This window comes from Mytilus californianus, unplaced genomic scaffold (genome assembly GCF_021869535.1).
Source record: "Mytilus californianus isolate M0D057914Y unplaced genomic scaffold, xbMytCali1.0.p SCAF_9, whole genome shotgun sequence".
Taxonomy (NCBI): Eukaryota; Metazoa; Mollusca; class Bivalvia; order Mytilida; family Mytilidae; genus Mytilus; species Mytilus californianus.
Window position 1 is genome coordinate 26,991,404 of NW_026262745.1, and position 15,417 is coordinate 27,006,820.

The 15,417-nt window shown below is 32.0% G+C and overlaps 1 long non-coding RNA gene across 1 annotated transcript; it reads left to right on the forward strand.

Annotated features, from left to right (window-relative positions):
- Window positions 1-1,580: 1,580 nt before the first annotated feature.
- Window positions 1,581-14,875, forward strand: LOC127715854 (uncharacterized). The gene is made up of 3 exons (XR_007988667.1): window positions 1,581-1,745; window positions 4,312-4,560; window positions 14,664-14,875. It is a non-coding gene; the product is annotated as an uncharacterized LOC127715854 (long non-coding RNA).
- The last annotated feature ends 542 nt before the right edge of the window (window positions 14,876-15,417 follow it).

Genomic DNA, 15,417 nt, shown 5'->3' on the forward strand with positions numbered 1-15,417 from the left:
TATGATACACAGAAACAAACGACAACCACTGAATTACAGGCTCCTTACTTGGGTCAGGCACATACATAATGTGGCTGGGTTAAACATGGTAACGGGCGTCCTGGTACAGTGGCGTAACAGTACAACATAAGAACAAACTATAAAGATCAGTTGAAAAAGGCTAATTAACTCATCAGATGGATACAAACAGAAATGCACATAACAAATTAAAAACACAGAGTGAACGTGGCAGGGTACTTATACATCGAACAACAAAAAGACACTAAGTACAGATCTGAGAGTACTCGCAGTTACTGACAGCTAGTTCAAAGCCAATAACAACTAATAAAAAAAATCATGCATCTAAGACTAAAATATCAATCGTTACACATCCAACATCAAATGGATTTAGTGTAAAGACGTCATTAACAGTCAGAGAGAAAATATGACCTGTCGGATTCATGTGAGGGATACAGCCCCTCCTAATCCCGATTGTTGCATAAAATTGTTTAAAAAAATGAAATTGTTAACATTCAAGACAATAACGCCCCTCCTTTCCTCGAACTCTGGATCTTCCTTGGCATTAAAGCATAAATTCATAAGTAGGAAAACCTATACTAAAATTAGTTTTGAGGTTTTCATCTTTTACGGTTGTCAATTTATTTATATATATAACAATGTTTTCAAGTGGGGAAACACTCTCGACCTCTTACTGTTAAACCGTAGTGTCATTCTCTTGTAGCCAATAACAGCCGTGTTATAAAAGGAAATGGAATTCAAATGAAATAACCACAAAAATAGTTTTCTAAATTTAACCTGAATTGCAAAAATGTACTAGGATTATAAATATGTTTATATGATACTTATGAATTATGAAAATAATTGGCATGTTGTCAATGAATGAAATGAACAAGTTTTTCCATTGAAAAGTAAAAATAAAACATTTACACATGATTGTGCTTCACAGAGCAAAAGGGTTGAACGAGTTCTGAGAAGGGATCTTGAGGAATTCAGTGGAAAGAAAAACGTCAAAATGTGCCATAAAATGTAAATGTATATCAATTAAAATTGTTTAAAAAAGTAGTGTAATTCAACAAAACGAAATATATATCAATTTTTTTAGAAGCTATTAAACTGGTTTAAGCAGATCAATAATAACACAAGAAGAATCGCTATAAGTGTCCAAATGTATGAATTAGCTGGTAATTAACTGCCAAAACAAAAATGTGGTTAACACTGTGACTTTGAGATGAAGATATGCAATAAAAGTGATGTCCCTTTGCTTTTTATGTCTTTTTTTCTGTGCATGTAATGATTTTTATCATGGATGGATACCCCATATCCTTTGTTTTTCTAATAAAGTGAAACATTCGTCACAGAAATAAAATTTGGTATGAATAATTGTAGTTTCCTAACGTTGCAACTTGAAAAAGTAGCCAGTGTGTTTGCATTTTGAAAACACACGACTGTGCATTTTAAATCAGAAATGCTCGAATATAAACATTTTGTAGATGACAATTATACGTCGCAGATTATGACACATTTAATCCACATCAAAGATTCTACAATTATTATATGTGTACATACAAGAGGGAAGTTTAAGCAAGCACATAATTTTCCCCGGAAAGCTGTACTTGACGGGATATTACTTAAAATAATGGTTTAATTAAATGAAACAACTAAAATTCATAACGTTTGGAAAATCATGGATTTATATATATATTGTCTACTGTTTTCTTTTGTAAAAGGTGAAGAGGTTACAGTAGGTATGTTCTATTGATTAGGATAGCACAATATATTTTTGAAAATTTAGTTGTTAAGTTTCGATATACCTATACTGTATCATTGTCATCTAATAAGTTATAAACACAGGTGATATACTAAAAGAAAAGAATCAACGAGCTGCTGCTTAAATCATGTTTACGGAAAAATTGCATAATTAAAATTTTGTTATCGTTTCCGTGATCTTAAATGATCAGAATCGATTTATGTTTTAACTGGACCATATATCAAAATTCTGACGGCCTGTTTTGTAGCATTTTTGATGATCTTTATGATGATATAAACATACATTTAATATGTTTCGAGCTTAACACGTAAATGTTTCATTAAGAATCATGTAAAACTAGACAAAGTGATGCCCCGCACTCCACTCTGAAGTAACTGTAACAAAGTCGATGTAGGACTTTCTTTGAGATATTATTGTGTCTGGGAGACACAAATGATGCCCCCACATTTAAAAAAACACAAAGTTGAACACGGAAGCACATAGGTCTATGGTTCACTGTAGGAGGAGTTATCCGGAATCGCTATGCGCCTCTTATGCAAGTAAATACTCCCAAAAATGACAAAGTTCAACTATCTCCCAAAAGGGCAAATATTGATAAAAATCAAAACCCTGACCACCTTCAATATATGTATAAACAGCCAGCAAAGTGAAAACTTTCTAGCATTCATCCTGTAGGAGGAGTTATCTGGAAACGCTATGCACCTCTTATGCAAGTAAATACTCAAAAAAAAAAAAAAAAACCAAAGTTCAACTATCTCCCAAAAGAGCAAATATTAATAAAAATCAAAAATCTGACCACATGCACCCCTTCAATAAATGAACAAACAGCCAGCAAAGTGAAAACTTCCTAGCATTCAAACTGTAGGAGGAGTTATCTGGAAACGCTATGCACCTCTTATGCAAGTATATACTCCAAAAATGACAAAGTTCAACTACCTCCCAAAAGAGCAAATATCAATAAAAATGCCACATGCGCACCTTCAATAAATGTACAAACAGCCAGCAAAGTGAAAACTTCCTAGCATTTGAACTGTAGGAGGAGTTACCTGGAATAACTATATACCCATAATGGGACGGACGGACGGACAGACGGAAGGACGGAAGGACGGACGAACGGACGGACGTCCGGACGGACAGGGGTAAAACAATATGCCCCCAACTTTCAGTTGCGGGGGCATAATAAATAAACTTTTTTCAAATATGAGTAAAATTTTGGATGCACGAAACCGGTCGTATTCAGAGGGGGGTCGTAGTGTAATCGCATTTGGACGTCATCTTGTGTGAAATACAGCCTAAAAACCATGATATAGTAGGCTTGTATGAACACATGTGTAGTCAAAAAAGAGAAAGGTATTTCGTTCTTGTCTTAATAAAGCTGTATTACAAGAGGCCCACTTGGATATATATTTCACGGAAAAAAGGGGGTGGGGTAAAATGTTCCATGTTGTTTGATCAAAGCAAAGGAAAATGAAAGAAAAAAAAATTACTCAATAATTCTCTCCTAGATTTACAGTATCCAAATAATTAGTAAACATTTATAATATTAATAGTTACTCCTATTCATATGGGATTATATTCAATAATACAACAAAACAGTTCTTAAATGGCATTTTTTATGTTCAAATACGGCTCCCAAAGGAAACAAATTGAAAGAATGTAACAATTTGTAAGGAAAATACGAGCATCTCTTTTTTGGATGTAGGATAGACATTTAGAAAATGAAATATAAACGGACAAACACCAAATCACGATACAATGAGCCTTACTAAAGATGAGTTCACGTGTTTAGGAAGAGTAAGTATTTCCCCAGTTAAAATCGACAAGAATTTTATAAGAGAAAAAATATACAAGCAACCTAATTGATACATTATGTACATAAGTATAATACAACGGTAAATGCATTTATAATGGGCGATTGAGCATGTTTTAAATTGGATTAATTCCTTTTGCTAGAATAATTACAAATGCATTTTGTGTATGTGAGATACGTCAGATACCTAAGTTAGGTATAAATTATATCCTCATTCATTGTCAATTTGTAAGTGTAAAGTAACATATGATGTAAAATATGGAAAACACAATTAAACAACACGTTATATCCAGTCCTGAATTTTATCAATTAATGAAATCATATTTATTGAGAAGAAGAAAAATATGTTCAAATGCTTAAAAAGGAGAAAGCACGGATACTGTACTTCATTCATTTTCTGTACCAATCTTTATAGACTTGTAGTGATATTATAAATCAAAAATCAAAAGCATACAGCTATGGCTACATTGGAGGGACAAAATGACAAATACCAATGAAAATAGTAAAAGGATTAGAAAGCATACTGTGCAGCCAAATTTACTATTTTCTAAATCAATCTTTATAAAGAAGCCGGTGAATTTGAAAATCATACAGCTATGGCCACATTGGCGGGACAAAACGACAAGTACCAATAAAATAGTAAAAGAATTAGAAAGCATAATGTGTATTCACATTTTCTATTTTATACAAATGAATGTTATTACACAGTTCTGAAATGAGTCATATATTGCAGATAAAAAGTCCGATGGAGATATAACACTTACAAGTTCGAATCCACATAACTTTCCATCCTGCCAATGGCAACGTGAGTCATCACAAGGTCAATTTGAAGATCTTACCAAAAGCGAGGAGGACAAGTATAAAAACAGAGGAACAACAATAATGACAATTAAATCGTTTAACTTTGCTGATCGTGGATCATACCGTTGTAAATGTTATGATAGGATTAATGATTGTAAATACAGCTCTAGTATTACAATTGGTAAGTTTTTATATTATTGTTTTCAGATTTTAAAAACTAAAAAGTAACATGCACAGTAAATTGCCCTTATTTTTGAAAAAATAAAATGAGAAATAAGCGAATAATTCAATGGAAAACAGAGGGTGAACTACCACTGTATGATGATGATGGATGGCTGCATAAGGTCCAGCAGCAAATTAAATGCATATTCAGGACGAGAATATGTTAATGTAATATGAATATTAACCTTGCTTTGTACTAGACCGACACGCTGATTTTTAACGTGCTAGTTCACAAGGTAAAAGTCCGTAGGAAGACACGTCACCCTACCCGGACTCATTATTCTGGCTTGGCGGAGAAGTAGCAAATACAAAATTTTAAGTCGTTGGTTTTAACCGACCGGCACTCGAGGCGAACAATCTACCACGAGACCATCGAGACGGTTTTACTTTCACTGTATTTGACATATTCAAGGTTAGATTCAAACATACAACTACGATAGTTAAATCAGTCCAAATCAAAAACACATAAGTGATATCATGTGGGTAGCTAGACAGGGTAAATATCATCTTCTATGAATATGCATTATCAGCAGAACCTTTGTAACGTATTACAGATAAGACGAATAACAGGATACCACCCTTGGTTATACTACAATGGTCTTAAAGTAATATGGGGACAAAGTCCCCAATAACAATAAGAAAATCAGTTAAACGAATAATCAATATAAAAAATCATAATAAACTCAAAATTGTTATTTTTTTTCTAACTTTTTTCTAACAATTGAGCTTGCACATTAACCTGTTTCTGTTCTGTTGACAGACGCTGTAATGTTGTAAGTCATACGAATACCCGCAAATTGTGTATAACTGATTACAAAAAGAATAACGAGGACGAACATTTTGATAGTATTCTGTTTGTTTACATCATAACTCTAGAGCTTATTTAACATGCGATTTTATAGCAAACGAAATGAGTTATCTGGGGAAACTTGCCTCAGATCAATCAGGCAGATTTTTGAATCTTTACAAAGATCAGTAATAAGCCGACTTTGTATATTTCTGTTTTTTGGTATAAATTATCATGCTTTAATTTAACTATACCTAAAACGAGGAAAGTTATTGATGACTGAAAAACTGTAACCTCAGACTAAATCTGAATGTTAACTGTAAAAAAAAACTATGTCCAATTATCAGTAAAATACGGAAAAATGAAAATAAATATTTTCTAAATTTTGCTCTGGATAATGTATTTTGATCATAAACAAGCTTCTGTCCAAAATTTCTTAAAAATACATGAAGGTTTGACAAAGTTATTGATGTCTTAAAAAACTTTAACCACAGATTGAACCTAAATGTTGACGCCGCCGACGCCTTGCTTTCGCAAGCTCGACAAAAAAGACGTCATATATGAAATTCCTATCAATAGGATCAAATGGATCTATAATCAGTTTTCAAATGTCAAATTGTTCATCTTTCATATTAAAGATAGCCAACTCTTTACTACAAGAGTTAATTAAATCTTCCAAAATCGGTTTTCTAATATCTTCTAGACTTTTACATATTAATAAAAAAAGATGTAACAAAGTTTCTTCTGCTTCGTTTCGCAATTGACATAAAAACTGTTCACAGTTATTTTAAAATTTGGCTCTAACAACTTAAAGAATGTAACTTCCAGTAACTATTTTAAGCTTTGTAGGAATTCTAATAATTTCTCTCGTACTCATAATGTTTGTATTAGTAATATGATGACAACGTCCTGGTATGTTTATCATAAACAAGTACTTTAAACTGGTATAAACTTTTGCTTGATCTAATATGTTATGAGTCCAAAACTAAATTAATGAATTTTGGAAGTTATTCATTCTTCCATTGGTATTTAGAAATTGGATTGACTAAAAATTGCTTTGTGTCATTCAATTCATATTTCAAAAATGTTTGTCTCAATTAGCTGAACCAACTATTACTATTTATAGATTTTACATGTAGTTGCCTTCCTGCTAGTTGCCAGTCAATAGAACTTTTTTCTTGTCCAGTAATATTTCCATAAAACGTTGGAATTTTAACATCTATGTGAGCTTCCACGGGTAACATCCCAGAAATTATGTTTATTGCTGGATCAGCCACTGTTTTTGGTAAAGATAATGACTGTTTCAAAACAATTTTAAACTGAATATTTAAATTTCTAAACATATTCCCGTTGGGATTACTATTTCCAATCCATATAACATTATAGGTATTATATAAGTATTCATATTTGACATTGAAGTTTGTGGATCTAATCCATGTTGTCCTTAAAGTCCAACCCCCATTAAACTATAAAGTGTTCTTCTTGATTTCTTTAAATTCTCGTCTATTCTTGCTTTACATGAATCATTGTCTGTACAACACATTACAAAATGTGTTGCTTTATCAGAAATTGGAATAACAGTGTTAACTAGAGTCCAAAATGTTTTATTAACTTTTTCATGCAGACGAGATTTAGTTCGTGTTGCTCAGTCTTTAGTTTTCTATATGTTGTGTTTTGTGTACTATTGTTTGTCTGTTTGTCTTTTTCTTTTTTAGCCATGGCGTATTCAGTTTATTTTCGACTTATGAGTTTGAATGTCCCTCTGGTATCTTTCGCCTCTCTTTTAGACTTTATAACACAACTGTTTGCTTGTTGTAGTAAATTTGCCTATCGTTTATTAAAGTCAAAGGCCACATTAATTAAAATCTGTGTTTCATACGGACAGTTGCTGAGTATGGCTAAATCGTCTACGCAAGTTATAGCACAACATGAGATTTATCCAATTTGCTCTCCATATCCTGAATCAGTTAAAATGTCTAAAGGTGTATTTATGTAAATTTTATACAAATCTGCACTAAGAGTCCCGTCTTAACTTACGTCTCATCTATTCTAAAAGTATCTGATGTTTGGTTATTCCATCTTACACAAGAAACAGCATGTTTATATAACTTATCAATAATTAAAATAGATTGTTCTGGAATTTTCATTTGATGTAATCTTCTTATTAGCCCTGCATGTTTACTGCATAAATTCTGACTTTGCATCAAGCATAGTAATTATTGTTTGATCATTTAACTCAACGCATTCTTTATGAATTTTTTCTATAATGAAAAAACATTTTAATGGTGCTGTACTTCTAGTAAAACCACGTTGTAATGGATATTGATATTGTAAAATGTGAGGATTATTCTTTAAAACTGCTTCAATGAGTTTAGATAATGTTGGAGTAATTTTAATTCCATGGTAATTTTTACGAGTTTAGATAATGTTGGAGTAATTTTAATTCCATGGTAATTTTTACTATCTTTACAGGTACCTTTATTCTTAAAAAAAGGAATTACTATTCTTAACGTCTGTTCATTTATTTGTTTTAAGTAATACTTGTTGCTGAAACATAGTTTTATAAATGTCAAGTATATCAATATATTCTTGTTAAACCTTTTGTTGATGTTTATTATCAAAATTTTGATGAATAGAGTTTTCAAAATGGTGTTTCCATCCCATTAGAATAATGTCTTCTGTGCTACACACGGTATCACCCACAGATAATTCATCTATGTGATTACTTAATCTTCCCCTCTGTTTTTAATCAGTTTATAAAATGATTTTTTATTTTGAATATTTTCTTTCATTATCTTTTATCTTTCATCTATTCTATTCATAGCAACCGCCGTAAGCTTGCTACAATGTTTACGTAAATTATGAGTTGTTTCTTTTTTCTGGATAAAAAGTTCATTTGTACGATCTCCAGGACGGCCAATACTCTTCCATTGGTAAAAAGCGTCAGAAATTCTTCTTCCATAACCTTTAATTTCGGTTTTCTAAATATATTTCGTTGAGCTGGACAACAACTTTTTGCAGAGTTAAAGAGTAGATTGTTTATATTTGGAAAAGCAAGATCCACTACATATCTGTTTTATAAAGATGATGAAAAAGTTTTCAAACCATCTTCAATTAAAGTTTTAGTTACGTCTTTATCTTAGGTATTCCATGGCACTCTACCAGACGTCGGTAATACTTTTGCATTTGAACATTTTGATTTTTCTTTGGTATTGATGGTAAATGTCACTTTCGCTTTTACCGGATAATGATCGGACACATTATTAGTCACGTAGTCTAACGTTTCTATAAAAATCATTTTTTTCTGAAAATCACGTTTAAAAAGTAAAAAGTAAAACGTTCAGTTTCCTGATCCACTACAAGTTTTAAAATCTTCCTCAATATATAATCGATTTTCATTTATGAAATCTACTAAATATTTGTTTCTTCTTGTATTGATCTTACTGGATTAAAAATATATCTGTAGATTTATAAAGTTAGTCAACTCTATTAGTTTCAGACTTTCTTCTTTTTTCTTTAGTTTTAGTTCTGATTGACGTAATTTCTTTTTGTTTCAACACACTGTTTCCATATTCATTATCTTGATTTTCTTTAGGGTATTAGAAATGTTTTGTTTACACAAACTTGAGTGGGACGAGGTGATTATAATTTAAAGTTTGTTTGTTTAAATTATAAGATATTTGACGATGTGTTGCTTCGCAGCCTAAAGACATTTTATTGTCTTTTCCCATACATTGTACATGATAAGATAACATAAGATTTCTGAACATCAAGCGATAGTTGAACTAAAATATTGGTCGAAGCGTGTGTTGAATTGCAGGAATGCTGCTGACGAAAACTGTCAAACTAATATAGTTTCCCTTTGTTAAAGTTGCTTGAATGTCAATATATCTATTTGAAGCCTCTTTGGTTTTATTCAATGGGCTTTTCTCATTTAAAACATTAATTTCTAACAGTTTGGTTACTCTTGCTAGGTGTATATATTTTGGTTGGTACCAAGTCTATATTTGACCAACTTGCCATTCTGATAATTAATTACGTCTTCTACTATATAAAGTGCTGTCCACGCAGGAACAGTGATATTTAAAAAATATTCATTTAAAACGATTGTTTTTTATAAAACTATTATATATGTATAAAATAGTCACTGTCTAAAAATATTCTATATAAAATCAAGATGGCGACTACGCGTCAGCTATTGTTCTTTGTCTCAATTATCAAAAGTTCTTTGAAATACGACTATCTTAAAACTTGTCCTCTGATAACAAGTTATCTTAAGTTTTCTTTAGATACTTGGAGAAAAAATGTTCAGTGTTCACACTAAAAAAACACTATGATATAAAATAAGAAGATGTGGTATGATTGCTAATGAGGCAACCATCCTCAAGAACCAAATGACACAAAGATTAAAAACTATAGGTCACCGTACGCCCTTCAATAATGAGTAGAACCTATACCGCATAGTCAGCTATAAAAGGCCCCGAAATGACAAATGCAAAACAATTCAAACAATTGAAACGAGGCCTGATTTATATACAAAATAATGAACGAAAAACAAATATGATATACAGCAACAAACGACAACCACTGATTTACAGGCTCCTGACTTGGGATAGGCACATACAGAATGTGACGGGGTTAAACATGTTAGCGGGCGCCAAACCCTCCCCTTATCTGGGACAGTGGTGTAACAGTACAACATAAGATAAGATAAGGTAATTTTATTAACCAATTATGGTGCCCAAAATTTGAGCTATACAATCAAATGAGTTACAAAATAAAGCACAGTAAATGATTAGAATGATTAAAGTACATTTAAACAGAAACATGTATACACATTGAAACAAAGTAACATAATTATAAACCATGTTATTGACAAAACATTAAGTTATTTTGGAAGCCACTGTGACCTGGAGAAATTACAATTCTAAATCAATTTATAGCCCTAGGTCTATGGGAGACAATTCCTAGTGGATTTTATTATATTTTTTTCTATCTTTTTCAAACAACATTGATATTTTCTAAGAGTTTCTTTCGTTCTTTAAAAAGGGAGTGCAATATCTTAAATACGTTTGAAGTAACAAACAAATCTTTAGATGAAAGAATCCAAACAAATTTCTGTATATTGGTACACTTCCCAGAATTGCTTTTTAAACTAGCTACTCAACTTATTTTAAATTTTATTTATATGTTTAATGTTTCCTATCCATGATTCCTGCTTAGGGTTTTTTATAGAATGGGATAGATTTATGGCCTCCCATAGGATAATATTTGAAGGTTCAATTTCTTTCATAAGATGAATTCAATAGTTTATCATATTGATAATTACATAATAAAGTGTAGGGAGTGAACCTAGTTCCCCTCTACATGCCATATTTGATGTTTTTAAATTAACTCCAAGTGAAAATTTACAAAGCTTAGTATGAATTTTCTCTAGAGTAAGATAATCAGTTTCTTTTGATATAAAGTTATCCAAATGTTTTTGCTTCTTATGTGGTATATAACCCCAAATTTCAGATCCATACAACCAGATGGGTCGGATTGTATGGTTATAAATATGTAATAAAGAACTAGGTTTTGGGCTTTCCACTCAAAAGGTCTTCCTTAATTTGAAATAAGCTTTCGTTCCGTTATTATAAAGTTCGTTCTTTGCTATTTGGAAGCTCAAATATGCTGAAAAATTTATTCCTAAGTATGTTTAGTTCTAGATCTTATAAGATGAACCGGTCTTTGAAAATTTGGAAGTTCTTTACAATTATCCAGATCACAGTGGGATTCTTGCAAGCAAAAAATGTCTTGCTGTAAAAGATTGTCAATATTTTTAAAATATCATCTTCAAATTTATTAAATCCATTACTGATATAACCATTGATATTCCATGTTGAAATTTGTTTTTTGTATAAATCATGTGTGCTTACAATGATCAATAAATACACTGGAACCAGTAAATATAAGTCATAAAAATATGAGTTGCATGTAACTGTGTGCTATAGTGATTTGTGATGTATTAAATAAACTACATATACATTTGTTTATATTCATAAAATTTTACACTTTCTTTGGGAATGTATATATATAAGTACATACTTGTGTGTACATATTCCTATCATTTATAGATTCAAGCAACATTATGTGTTAAGATATTGTGGACAGACTCAAAAAAAAGTATTGATAATAAAAACAAAAAACTGGTACTCTTTTAGATTTAGTTCTCAGTCATGTATCTTTTAACACGTTTAACAGATGATAAAAGTCAGTATCAAGGTGGTTTTTTTAACTATCTTTCACTGTACTGATTTAAGTATTTCAAACTTTGGTAATGCAACATATTATTTGCACCAGTGTTTTGAGTCTTAATCTCACATTAAAAAATAAAATAATAATCCACATACAGACTATACAAACAGTGAACGTGTTACTAAAACTCTTAAATAGAGAAATACATGTATATGTAGGAAACTATACGTATATAATCAATTATAATAATGCAATAATAACAAACAATGTAAAGTCTTGTTACATTTTTACATATTTTTGCCTTTTCATTCAATTAAAGTATGGATAATTCCAGTCATAATTGATCTGACCTGATATCCAACTACAATGAGAGTTTCTATTCCTCTTAATGTTAAGTGCCTTATATAAGGCAAATTTGAGGTTTGTAACAAAAACTTTGGTTCCTTCAAAGTTGAGGTGTACCTTGTCAAAATTAAGGAATCTATGGTTGGCATGGCCTCTGTACCCTAAGGGAGAGTTATCACAAAGGTATTTGTGCGTTTTATGCAGGAAAGTTTGCTGAAAGATTATATTGCGTTCTTGTATTTTTTTGTTCAAGATGTAAGAGTCTCCTCGACATATCCCCAATGAGACCACTATAGAAGCAGATGGCCATTTTACATTTATGCTATCAACTAGGGAAGCGAACTCTCTACAGACGTTCCCCATGTTTCATTGTTTCTTACATCATTTGTGAAGAGGTGCAAGGCTACACAATCAAACACCTCAGTACAAGATTTTATATAAGATTTAGCTTTTTCAATTGTGTAACATAACTATTTCCTTACTGAGTAACCCCTGATAAACTCATTTGTTCTAATTTGTCTTAGGTGAGTTTCTTAATAACAAAATCTTGTTTTGTGTGTTTTGTCTGTCTATGCTACGTCTTTTATTGGTTTGTTTATCTATTCTCTGCCTTGTGTGATCAGGGTTTTTGGTTGTTTGACTATTGTGGCCTGAATTTTTATTTTGTGTGTGGCCCTTTGGTGAATTACCTACTGATCTATCATTGTGCTCATTTTTTTCATTAAAATTTGTACAAAGATTTTCATCACTGTTACATATTTTATCGGATACCTTTTTTACATCAATATTTGTACATAACTTTTCACGCTCTAATAATTCAAATTTGTTTTGAACTTTGCATGCATAGCTTGGTTTGGTTTTACTTTCTGATAACGCATGTATCATTGATTTCTCTTCAAGCTTGCTCTGATGTTCTTCGGATGAAGTTTTTATTTGAATGCCTAATTTTTTAACTTCCTGTGCGACTCCGTCCATTCTCTTACAGTCTTTTGGTAAGTCTTGTGTTACATTCTTAATTACAGGGATCATCATGTAGCTTTTCTCGACCAGTTCATGAAGTGATGGTTCTTGTAGTGAGTTAAGCACTTTTATGTCTTTCTGTATTTGTTCTACCTTCACAGAGGTTTGGTTGACTTTTTCGCCCATTTCTAACAATGTAGCATCACTTCGTGTCTATTCTACATTTGAGTCACTTTATGTTGTTATGATTGTTGCAAGTTTTTCTTTTAGAGTTTTCTCTATGTTGTTTACTTTCTGTATGGTTGCTGTTAAGTCACTTTCAAGTTTAGGCAAATCTCTATTTAATGTATTGATAGATGTCACTATTAATTTTTGAAATCTGCTGGCTACACTGTCTAGATAAGAAGCATCCGGTTGATTTTCTGTGGATGTCTGACATGAAGCGTTGGTGGTTGATGCATTTTTGTTGTTTTCCATCTTTTGAATAAAATCTTCAGGTATAACAACGCACTTTTGACACGTACATTTTCTTTATGTTGAGCTTAAGGTGAAAAGAATATACAAAAAATGTAAGGTGGTAGGTTTGTACATGCGTAGTGGGTCCATTTGTTACAAGAATTACATATTATAATGCTCGAGTCGTCTGGGGTATGGCATATACTACATGTCTTGGTGAGCTGAAACACTCTTTTAAGCTCTGTTTGCTGTGACAGTAGGTCATGTTGTTTTGATGGAGCGGTATTGTTGTTATTGTCTGTGTTGCCTGAGATTATGGTGTTCTCAAGGTCATCCTGGTATTCCAGTTATTGGATATATTGGAATCTGTGTCGGAATCTATAAGCTCAGATGTTGAATTACTCGTTATAGCAGATTTAATATTATGTTCCCTTGAATTTTAAGAATGATTATTGACAATGACGTATCACAAATACAGCATGTATGTTGGTACTCTTTAACGGTTTTCTGTTTCCCAGGACGTCATACACTGGTGTTGTTGTGCATTTAAAGGAGTAAGGTGAAAGGAAGTCGAGGGCACTATCAATGTCAGGAAAACATTTATATATTTGTCCTTAGAATTTATCTACACTTCTACTGCATAAGCTCCAGGAGGTGAACATTCCCGTAGTATGGCCTTTGGCAACAGCGTAAAAGTTTTTCTCACTCGACTAGATTTTTTTATTTCTAAATTCGCCATTTTCTATTTATGTTACCGTGGTGATGTGCTTTTCACTTCGTACGTGTCATTTCTAGCAAACAATTTATATATTTGTAGCTAAATGTTTGTATGTTGATTTGATTCATGTTTTAAATTTTTTTTTTGGGTGGTTCTAAGTGTATATTTGGCTTACAAAATGCCCATTTTCAAAAATATTTTGCTACAGCTAAAAAATGCTGGGGACCGCCATTAGCCTCGGTTTCGATAGGTGTATTATGTTCCTAATCTAAACATGATGTATGTAAGATCTGTAAAATCTTTACACAGATATGAAATTCTCTCCTTCACCAAAATACACAACAAATAAGAATACACAACCGCCATCATTCACGACCTTCAACGATATATGTGTATATAGCCTAGTTGGTCAAGTGATCTAGGGCGGTGGACACGACGCAGGCGGTGTTGCCACGATGGCACAGAAGCAAAGATTCGAATCTCGCCGAGAGAAGAAGGAAACATTTGTTATACGTCAATAAGACCGCAGCTCAACAATTTAATATTGTTTATTATTTAGATATAGCAGACATAAGTACAGAACAGCGATTAAACTGTAGATATACTGGAACTCATTACAAATGGAAGCGAAAAGGTAAAAGAATCAACGATAACAGAAAATACTCTAACACTTCGTCAAAAGTTCTTACGCTATTTAATGTTGATTGGAATGCAGAAGGTATATACAGATGTGAATATTATCATTATAGATGGCAACCTGTGGATTTTTATTTAGTTGTACAAGGTAAAACAATCAAAGTAATTACAATAATACAAAGTATATGTAATGTGGTTTTATATATATTCAACCATAAAAAGGTCGAAAAAATAAAATGGTAACTAATGAAAATCTAAAAATTTGGTTATGAAAAAAATTGCAACCATTTAAAACCAGTCATTTAGTAACTTTGTTATTTACATTTTAAAAAATAACTACAGATAATGTTATTTTAACCATAACATTTTAATTTAAATATTTCACAACAATATGACATAAAAGGGAAGGAATTATTACGGAGGAAGATTTTTTTTTAAAAAGCAATTGCTGTGGTCTGCAGCGATGAACAAGTCCAATAATTTGACATTTTACAATGTATATATGGAGGACTCGGGGTGCGATAGGGACGCTGAAGTGCGATGGTCATGCTAAAGTGCGATGGTCTACGCCGAAGTGCGATGGTCCTTTCGCTGAAGTGCGATAGTTTTGCATGACGTTTGGATTTTGTGACGTTTTCAGATACAACGTTATTAAACTAAAAGGATTCACAGGCAGG